The sequence below is a fragment of the Rhinoderma darwinii genome, chromosome 9, assembly GCF_050947455.1.
Source record: "Rhinoderma darwinii isolate aRhiDar2 chromosome 9, aRhiDar2.hap1, whole genome shotgun sequence".
NCBI classification, from domain to species: domain Eukaryota; kingdom Metazoa; phylum Chordata; class Amphibia; order Anura; family Rhinodermatidae; genus Rhinoderma; species Rhinoderma darwinii.
The window spans coordinates 39,805,564-39,817,224 of NC_134695.1; positions in this window are offsets into that span (position 1 = coordinate 39,805,564).

Genomic DNA, 11,661 nt, shown 5'->3' on the forward strand with positions numbered 1-11,661 from the left:
CTTTTGTATTATGTTTGTAGATATGTAGTAACAAGCATCACTGTAACCATATAAAAGTACAACATGAGCTCTAATGTACACAGAGATGATGACATGAGAATATATCATTTCCTGTAACATCAAAACTTTTGCATAAGACCACCCTTATGAATACATTTTTGTTCTCATTTGCTGTTACTCATCCCATAATACAGCACTGACTCATAATGAGTCACGTCACACATAAGACATATAAAGCCATCAATTCTTACCGAGTGACGTGATATTTGAAAATCATGAGTAGAAACGAACATAAGATTTTATGGTATACATAACAAGCATATCCCTAAACATTACCGTCAATGGAATGATGGAAGACAATGAATAATCCTTCATTGATTATAATGGAAAAAATATATAAATACTAACTGCTAATCCCGTAAAAAATATAAAAAAACATTTCTGCTTCTCATGGACAGATTTGACCAAAAAATATCTCACCAGTGCAAATGCTTTACAGATTTTTCAGGATAAAACGCTTTCAATTATTATATTTAATATTTAGATTACTCTGCTTAGACAATAAAGCATTTCATGTTACCGATATATCCTTAATACATCAACTAATATATAAATTAATTAAAAAAAAACAACTTTAAATTTGCTTAGAGCCGTGTCAAACTCTCCCATGCAGCTTGCTGTAAATAGTCTAATGACGTCTAGAAACACGGCCATTTACTATAGCTGGAGGCTTCGCATTCCGATAACCTGTTTCTAGTTAGAAAGACATTAGAGAGATCTAACATTTGTTGCAAATGGTTTCCTGTTATAATGTAGATTTCGGAAACTTCACTTCCTGTAAATTTACTAAGCATCAATAATATTCTAACGGTTTGCCTTTTATGATGGTCAGTGACACTCCAGTTCACGACCTACCTGAAGGCAGCGTCAATTAAACATTCATCTCAAAGCATATGGAGAAGGGGGAGGGGCAGAAGCAGCAGTATTAAAATCCAGTGCCATGTTACCGATATGTATGTACAAGTCTATAACACTCGTTTACAAATAAGTGAGATTTTCCTGAAAACATTTTCTGCTTTTTTTTTTTGTATTTTAGCCCCTTGTATGTTACTTTTATCCTTTGTGTATATATAACATAAATTTTCTTTTTATATACAAAAGGGTTGATTGATATGGAAGTGAGATATACCGAAACGTGTGACATGATTTGATACAAAGCAGCAGTATAGGTAAGAGACATTAGTTTGGAGACCAGGTCAGTGTTTTCAGCTCACAGAGAATTGTCTAGGTTGATTCACTGTAACAAACTCTGAGCTGTGTGATCAGCGCTAGGTGAAGATGGATTTGCAGCCTCTTATAGGGCATCTGTCACCAGAAATTTACCTATTAAACTAAAAACAGAGTCATATAGTGTAGGCTCACCTGAATGTAACGTTATTTTCCTTTTTTAATTGGGTGCCTCCTTTACAGAGAAAATCACTTTATTCAATATATGCAAACAATCATTTTGGAGCAATGAGGGCGTTACCGTTGCTCCAAACTCTGGCTTTTATTCCCCCTCTGCCCCTTCTTTCTTTGATTGACAGGGGCCAGGCTGAGCAAAAGCCGAGTTCATGCCTGACCCCATAGTCTCCTGAATGCACGCGTGGCTCTTCTTCATGAGCTATACATCTGCTTCATGTGATATACGGATCGCATGTCGGCCACATTTCCCGGACCGAACACAGTTCAGGGAGCCGAGCTCCTAAAATCAAAGTTATGTATGACGCTGTGAGTCACTGCCTCCCCACGGAACTATTGTCCCGTACTGGAAACATGTTTCAGTACGGGACAGTATTCTCGCGGGGAGGCAGGGACACCTAGCGTCGTACATAACTATGATGCTAGGAGTCCGGCTCCCTGAACGGTGCTCGGTCCGGAAATGCGGCCGACATGCAGTCCGTATATTATAGTCGTGTGCATGAGGCCTAACACTGTTTCCAACCAACCCCTTTAAACTCTATGTACTGAAGACATGATAACCCATTTCATGTAAAGCAGAAATGCAGAAAAAGATGTGCAGTGCTGTGGGTTCTAGATTTAGGAATCAATGGCTGTTGTCATCAAATAAAAATAAGGAAGGTTTTATTGAGAGAAGAAAGACAAAATAGGGGTCTCTTCATGAGACCACCAGCTGTGACACTGATAGTGGCCTGACAAAGAGACATTTCTGATATCGAAATGTGTTATCCTTTTTCTGCACAGTTAGGCCGGGTTCCCACACAGCGTAAACGCTGCAGAATTCCTGCAATGTAATTCTGTGCGGAAATTCTGCAGCATTTACAGTAGCAGGAAAGTGGATCAGATTTTACTTCATGAAAAGCTCTTACAATGGAATTGACAAACTCTATCCAACAATCTTAGGGGCTATCGCCATGATACGTGGATAACATGAGCCCTTGTACAAACACTATTCCCCTCAATACAAATGGCTGCTATGCAGTGCAATTCTGTGATCTATATTCTGAATATGTAACACAATATGGAGAATATTCCATTAATAATGCAGTGCGAATGCAAAGCAGAATAATCCAATGTTTGGGGATACTGAAGAAAAACTGTCCCACGCGTATCACCACCAATGTGGCTTCCTCAGGGGTTCTGGTACAAACTATGTGCAGCAATTTGCTCAATTACCTTCCCCCTCCCGACGGGTGTCATCACAATGCTCACCATGGTCTCTATTTGTTTGTATGCTCAGAGTATGCGCCGAAAATGACACAACGTGCATGTGATGCCTCATGCTCCATCTACCACATAGTAGGCTTAGATACAGGACCCCAGCAGATAGTAATCTTATACTGTATAAGATTACCGTCTGCTGGGGCCCTGTATCTAAGCCTAACATGTGGTAGGCTTAGATACATGGCCCGTGTGTAATCCTGTCTGATGCGCCCTGTATCTATTCCTACCACATAGTAGGCTTAGATACAAGGCCTCAGCAGACAGTAATCTTATACTGTATCTAAGCCTAACATGTGGTAGGCTTAGATACAGGGTCTAACAGACAGTATCACACATGGACCCTGTATCTAAGCCTACCGCGTGGTAGGCTTAGATACATGGCCATGTATGATACTGTCTGATAGAACCTGTATCTAAGCCTATGACATAGTAGGCTTAGATACAAGGCCCCAGCAGACAGTAATCGTATACTGTATAAGATAACTGTCTGCTGGGGCCCTGTATCTAAGCCTAACATGTGGTAGGCTTAGATACAGGGCCCGTCAGACAGGATCACACATGGGTGCTATATCTAAGTCTACCACATATGTTACTAATAGGGTTTTTTTGTGTTTGTGTTTTTGTGTTACCCGGCTCTTCCCGGCACCCATGGTGGCGGTGGGTATTGGGGTAATAATGGGGGTTAGTGTTAGCCTTTTCACCGGATAACAATAAGGCTCGTCTTAGAAATGGACGCTGTCAATCAGCCAGCGACCATTACTAAGGAGGTAGTAATACATTTTAAAAGAAATACAAAGACATTAAAAGAATATTTTATTGAAATAAAAAAAACACACAACCCTCATTAACCAAAAAGCCATCATCGAAGTAGTCCTCGAATCCAAAGGAGTCCAACAACCGAACCTGTAAAAAAACCCAAACACACAAAAAATTTGTAACACATAAAAAAGCAATTATTATACTTACCTTTCCTGGGTCCACCACTGCAATGTCGTATAGCTGGGAAATGTATCTAAGTTTATCATATGTGATAAAGTCTGCTGAGCCACTGTATCTAATCCTATCCATAACTATAGGGTCATAGTGCTACAGATATGCCATCTCCTATCTATCGATCGATCTATCTATCTATCTATCATCTATCTATCTATCTATCTATCTCATATCTATCTATCTATCTATCTATCTATCTATCTATCTATCTATCTATCTATCTATCTATCTATCTATCTATCTATCTATCTATCTATCTATCTATCTATCTATCTATCTATCTATCTATCTATCTATCTATCTATCTATCTATCATCTATCTATACACACTCACACATTTTTTTGGATACTTACTGATGGGGACCTGTATCTAAGCCTATCATGTGTGATACTGTCTGCTGAGACAATGCATCCAATTATATCCAGCCATGTAGCTATAGGAGCCTTAGTCTGAGGCCTTATTCAGACGAACGTGGGAAAACTCGAACATGAAAAACTGCAATTTTTCACATCTGTGTTGCTCCCGTGCTTTTAGCTTTTAGCCTGCACAGCAGCGCTCCCAGCCACCTACCGTGGAGTTGGCTGCAGCACAACATAGTTCAAGTGAATGGGGCCGTGCCACAGTGTCCTGCACAGATAGTGTCCAGGAATGTGCAGGGGAAACTTTGTAAGGGACTCAGCGCTAAACCAGCGCTACAGTCTCTTCATACTCCCGAATAGTGGGGTCCCGGCAGTCATCCTCACCGATCACAAAGTAATGGCATATCCTAGTGACGGGAATAACCCTTTAAAAATAACTAAACTTAAATTAACATCATGCATGCTTTTTATTGTTCGATTTCCATTTCTTAACTTACAAAAGGTCAATCTCAGTTACAAATCAATAAATTGTATTGATGGTCTTTGGAAGGTCAGTCCACTAAATGATATAGGAATGTGCTAGGTTAATAAATATGACCAATTGTAGTTGAAGGGAAAAACCTGACTAATTTTCCATGTGAATATGATGTACAGATCAATAAGATGACATAGCTTTATGCATAGTAATGTAAATGACTGTGATTGAGTAAAAATAACTCTGAACTCCTGAATTATGAAGTTATATAGAATTTCCCCTATAAAATAGCCACCACTTTCAAATGTAACAAATAGTGTTATCAGCCAAACGTAATCATACACTTAACTTGATGATGCCAGTGTGGGGGATGAGTTATATAATGTGGTGAATGTGTATTGTATTCATGTGGGGGGCTGTATGTGTGGAGGTAGGTATTTTATTTTTGTGGGTGTTTGCATGCCTGTGTGACTTTGTTCTCAGTGTTTTTATGGGTATATTATAATATTTATCTTCATCAGTTGTTTATTATATGTTATGTGATTTTCCTCGTGCACTGTATTTTATTTTCTATGCGTTATGTCTTTGAATTTTTACTATATACTGGTTTAGGCCCCATGCACACGAACGTAAAAACGCCCGTAATCACGAGCCATAATTATGGCCCGTAATTACGGGCCCATAGACTTCTATTGGCCACCTACCTGTATGCTTACGGGAAGGTGCCCGGGCCGTTGAAAAATATAGAACATGTTCTATTTTAGGCCGTAATTACAGCACGGGCAGGCCCATAGAAGTCTATGGGACTCGCGTAATTACGAGTGACTACATGTGTGCACCCATAATTACGGGAGCGTTGCTAGGCGACGTCAGTGGATAGTCACTGTCCAGGGTGCTAAAAGAGTTAACTGATCATCAATAACTCTTTCAGCACCCTGGACAGTGACTTCCAATCACAATATAAATCAACGTGTAAAAAAAATAGAAGTTCATACTTACCCAGAATTCCCTGTTTCTTCCTCCACTCCGGCCTCCCGGGATGACGTTTCAGCCCATGTGACTGCTGCAGCCAATCACAGGCCAATCACAGGCTGCAGCGGTCACATGGACTGCCGCGTCATCCAGGGAGGTCGGGCTGGATGTCAAGAGAGGGACGCGTCACCAAGGCAACAGCCGGGTAAGTATGAATTTCTTTTACTTTTACCTCGGAAAGGGCTGCCCCTTCTCTCTATCCTGCACTGATAGAGAGAAGGGGCTGCCGATTAGTGCAGTGCAATTTTGCAGCGAAAACGTGCCCGTAAATACGGGTGGAATGCTGATGACACCGGACCCGTATTTACGGGCCCCGGTCCGTAAATACTGGTGCAATACGGGTCGAATACGTGTGACCAAGGACCCGTATTTACGCTAGTATTTACGGGAGGGAAAAATACATTCATGTGCATGAGGCCTTAAGCTGATATATATGTATATATATAGTATATATATATATATATATATATACACTACCGTTCAAAAGTTTAGGGTCACTTGGAAATTTCCTTATTTTTGAAAGGAAAGCACAGTTTTTTTCAATGAAGATAACATTAAATTAATCAAAAATACACTCTATACATTGTTAATGTGCTAAATGACTATTCTAGCTGCAAACGTCTGGTTTTTAATGCAATATCTACATAGGTGTATAGAGGCCCATTTCCAGCAACCATCACTCCAGTGTTCTAATGGTACATTGTGTTTGCTAACTGTGTTAGAAGGCTAATGGATGATTAGAAAACACTTGAAAACCCTTGTGCAATTAAGTTAGCACCGCTGTAAACAGTTTTGCTGTTCAGAGGAGCTATAACACTGACCTTCCTTTGAGCTAGTTGAGAATCTGGAGCATTACATTTGTGGGTTCGATTAAACTCTCAAAATGGCTAGAAAAAGAGAGCTTTCATGTGAAACTCGATAGTCTATTGTTGTTCTTAGAAATGAAGGCTATTCCATGCGAGAAATTGCCAAGAAACTGAAGATTTCCTACAACGGTGTGTACTACTCCCTTCAGAGGACAGCACAAACAGACTCTAACCAGAGTAGAAAGAGAAGTGGGAGGCCGCGCTGCACAACTGAGCAACAAGACAAGTACATTATAGTCTCTAGTTTGAGAAATAGATGCCTCACAGGTGCTCAACTGGCAGCTTCATTAAATAGTACCCGCAAAACGCCAGTGTCAACGTCTGCAGTGAAGAGGAGACTCCGGGATGCTGGCCTTCAGGGCAGAGTGGCAAAGAAAAAGCCATATCTGAGACTGGCTAATAAAAGGAAAAGATTAATATGGGCAAAAGCACACAGACATTGGACAGAGAAAGATTGGAAAAAAGTGTTATGGACAGACGAATCGCAGTTTGAGGTGATTGGATCACACAGAAGAACATTTGTGAGACGCAGAACAACTGAAAAGATGCTGGAAGAGTGCCTGACGCCATCTGTCAAGCATGGTGGAGGTAATGTGATGGTCTGGGGTTGCTTTGGTGCTGGTAAAGTGGGAGATTTGTAAAAGGTAAAAGGGATTTTGAATAAGGAAGGCTATCACTCCATTTTGCAACACCATGCCATACCCTGTGGACATCGCTTGATTGGAGCCAATTTCATCCTACAACAGGACAATGACCCAAAGCACACCTCCAAATTATGCAAGATCTATTTAGGGAAGAAGCAGGCAGCTGGTATTCTATCTGTAATGGAGTGGCCAGCGCAGTCACCAGATCTCAACCCCATAGAGCTGTTGTGGGAGCAGCTTGACCGTATGGTGCGCAAGAAGTGCCCATCAAGCCAATCCAACTTGTGGGAGGGGCTTCTGGAAGCATGGGGTGAAATTTCTCCCGATTACCTCAGCAAATTAACAGCTAGAATGCCAAAGGTCTGCAATGCTGTAATTGCTGCAAATGGAGCATTCGTTGACTAAAGCAAAGTTTGAAGGAGAAAATTATTATTTCAAATAAAAATCATTGTTTCTAACCTTGTCAATGTCTTGACTATATTTTCTAGTCATTTTGCAACTCATTTGATAAATATAAGTGTGAGTTTTCATGGAAAACACAAAATTGTCTGGGTGACCCTAAACTTTTGAACGGTAGTGTATATATATATGTATATATATGTGTATATATATATTTATATATACATAATATATATAATTGTATCATTATATATTTCATATAATCAAGACATTCTAAAACAAACCCACATCCAGCCAAACTAAATAGAATATCATTTTGGTATTGTAGGATTTCTATCTAAAAATAATCCACATTATATGAACGTTTCTTACTGTAAACCTTCATATAAAACATTCAGATAATATAATTAACCACACATGTTTACATAGTCCCACAAAGACATATTAAAACACAGTGTTGTCATAGGTATATTGCTTTTTCTTGGGTAGAGTCATGTTTTAATTACCAAACCTTGTATTTCAAAGACTTAGGCCCAGGCTTATTCTCAGCAATTATCAATAACTTTCTTCCTGGAACTCTCCCGATATAATGAAATAAGCACCTATTATGGATTCTTGTAATCTCCGTCAGACCTTTTCACAAAGGAGATATAACATTTTTTAGCTGCACCAGGCTGTGCTATGGTGACGGTGTGCGACCACATCATTTTGGCTGCAGTTCTCTATTAGTCATAGGGGCAGTCTGCTGTTCACAGCAATGGAAGCGTAAACAATGTTTTCAATACAGTTTATGATTGTGAGTTTTTGTTCCAGCAGCCGTTCCATTTTTGTCTCATGTGGTCACAACAATAAATACAGAAAAAGGTCACACTGCAGTTCTAGTTTAATTAAAAAAAAAGTGTAAAAAAAACAGAGACTTTTGTCATATCGGGAAGGGATTATGTGGTTGAAAAGAGATATAAATCAGCGATGCGTAAAGATGGCAAAGCGTTCATAAAAGTACAGATGTAGCCATCAGCGTGCCAGGGGAGCTGCAGGATTGCGATAATTTAGTAGCTCTTTGACTGCGCACTAAATGCCCAAGGCAATTCTGGGCAAGTCATGATGACTACTTGTGAATGGTTAACCAAATATTTATGGCTGCATAAGTTCTTTTGTGACTAAAATAAACTTGATTGAGACATATTTTATGGTGACATCACAACCTCAGCACGATGCTAGGAGGTTTGATTGTTGAACAGTGACACCAAGTGACATCCAGGTTTGCTTGTAGCGAAAGTTTTTATTTGTATTTTCCAGATTTTATTCATCATTTATTTTAATTTTACCATTAGTGGATATTCTAAAAAAACAAACAAACACAAATATGAGAAAATTCTGCAAGCAAAGGGAACATTGATCCCTACACTGAAATAAAATTGATGACAAAGTTGCTAAAAATGGTCATAGAATAGCAGAAATATGAAAAAAAAAATTTTTTTGCAAATAAAGCTCGAGGAGTTAGCCTCTGTTCAGAATAGCATCATGGCTTTCATTCTTAATCAAGTCAGGACAGCTTTGACTGATGCATTTTCGAAAAATATTAACTTGTAATAGGGTATAGCAGGTTTTCACCAGATTTCTCTATTTTTCATAGCATCAATAGCGCCGCAGATTACAATATTCTTACCATCAAAACAAGCAATGGAAACCCAACATAACAGAACCCAGCATGATGAGAGCCTAATAGTGTATAAAAACATATATGTGGCTAACTCCTCACCACGTTCAGTTAAATAATTTAGCGGGACTGTTTAAAGAGCCCTGTCACCTCTCCTGACACGTCTGTTGTACTAAATAATTGTATTCCCCATAATACAACAATTTTATAACATCTTTTCTTAGAATCTTATGTTGTGCCGTTCATTAGTTATTCCTACTGAAAATTGAAGTCTATGAATAAATTGACAACTGGGTGTTGCCAGTTGGGGGTGTGTCCCCACACAGACTGACAGTGTCCAATCAGTGCTGACAGAGTGAGACTGTGTAAGGACACACTCCTTTGACAAGGGGAAAGGTAACACCCAGTTGTCAATTTATTAAAAAAATTCTAGGAGGATTAACAGGGTTTTCGGCACAATACAGAGTTCTAAAAATATGTTCCAGAATTATTATTTAATGGGGAATACAGGTATTTACTAAAATAGACATGTCAGGAGAGGTAACAGGTCCTCTTTAAAGTGGTCAACTCTATCCCTAACCAGTCAGTGGAGTTTTTTTTTTTTTACATGGAGTTGGGGCTTCAAGATAGGGACACCTTTTTGGTACACATTCGGCCATCAAAGCCTATGGGTTTTCCATGCATGCGCTGAACTGCAATACCGGACACAACCCCAGGACAGGTGTGGTGCTGTTTTTGACGAAAGCAGCCATGTTTTTATGATCCTGTAAAATCCCTATAATAAAGTGAGGGTATATTACATGCATATATGAGGATTTGCTCATGCACTTCTTTTCTTGTATTTTAGGTTCAACGGGCTGTTAAGGCATGACTATTTTAAAGATAAGCAATCTTCTTTTCCAACCCACCTTTATTTATTCATTATTGAAATGACTAATATCGCAAAGATCAAAATCTATCCCACAACAGATGGATTAAGGAGAATGAATGTCCGATTTTAGGTCATCTGAAGATCAAGTCACTCAAGGACAACAGACTATACAACTGGCATTAATGGTCAGATCAATATTACACAAACTTTTAATATACAACTAATTATGAAGCTCCTTTCAAATGAAAGTAAATCTATTGAACATTTTGACATTGAAAATGTGTCCTTCAACAGGAAACCCATACATAAGTCAATAATCTATTATGATTTTCATCTTGGAGAAGTAGCCCATTATTTCCATAGGTCTGAGAAATCAATTTAACATTCCGTATATCAGTGTAATAATGACATCCCAATTAAAAAGAGCAATCAGAAAACTAAGTTGTAATCAATGTCTTCTGATAGTATGAGAAATTGATGCCAAAACCTTTTAAATGAAATACATTCAGTGATACCTTTTTTTTGTCGAAAATGCATTAAATTAGTAAAATTGTGATGGAACTTGTATCAGTTTACTGGGAAATACAGAAATACTAATACACTGTGATGTACGTCTATAATGAATAACAATAAGAGGAAGAAGAAGAAACATGAAATTATCATTATATTCATCCAAACTGCACATTTTCGAACAGTGGGAACCACTTTGTACAATAAGTTTCCATCTTTGAAAAGCTGAAAAGAAGGGCCGTAATGGCAACATGCACAAGAAACACTGATACTTTGTACAGGAACCAGATTAATCAAATATTTTTGGTCAATTCTCTCTCGTTTTCCTCTGAGATGTCCAATGTTTGAAGCTTACGGCATCCCCTCACCCATCTACTATCCACTCACCTATCCATAACTATGACATGAAACTTGGGCTAAAATGAAAATGAATGTTATTGGAAGAGAGGGCCGAGGTGAAATACTTTCAGACAGAGATTATCCAATATATATTGTCAGCTTTAATGTCTATGAGTCAAGATCAGGACATAAACATATGTGATTTGTTTACCAACTTTATTACCATGGGGGAACCCCTTAAAAAATGTCTCCACTTTCTGGAAAACCCCTACTCACATTCCTAGCTCAAAGAAGCTTGGGGTAGGGGCATGGCATTCTGGTCAAGATTTGTTGACACCTATGCCTGCCCCCATGCCAATTATCTATTAGCAAACTATCTGTTTGCCATCCATACTATAAATATAACAGCTCTTTCTGTTGTTGTCTTCTGGGGAACCCCTGACCAGGTTCCAAGGAACATCATGATTCCAGGGAGCCCTAGTTGGGAAACACTAGTCTTTGTAGTCATCTCAGATTTTTCCTTTTACCCTCCTGACCGAGTTTCACAATTTAACTTTTAATAAATGTTTTACTTAAAGGGAGAATTCTGCTAAGAAAATGGAAGTAGGAATGCAGAACTATTCCAAGAGCCAGATGAGGCTGTACTACCGGTATGCTAGGTGTGCTCAAGGCATGTGATTAATTACAAGAAGACTTGTAAGGCTTCTTTCACATCTGCACTAGGGCTCCGTTCTGACGTTCCGTCGGAGCCCTGACAGACACAATCAGAAACCATAGGTTCCATCACA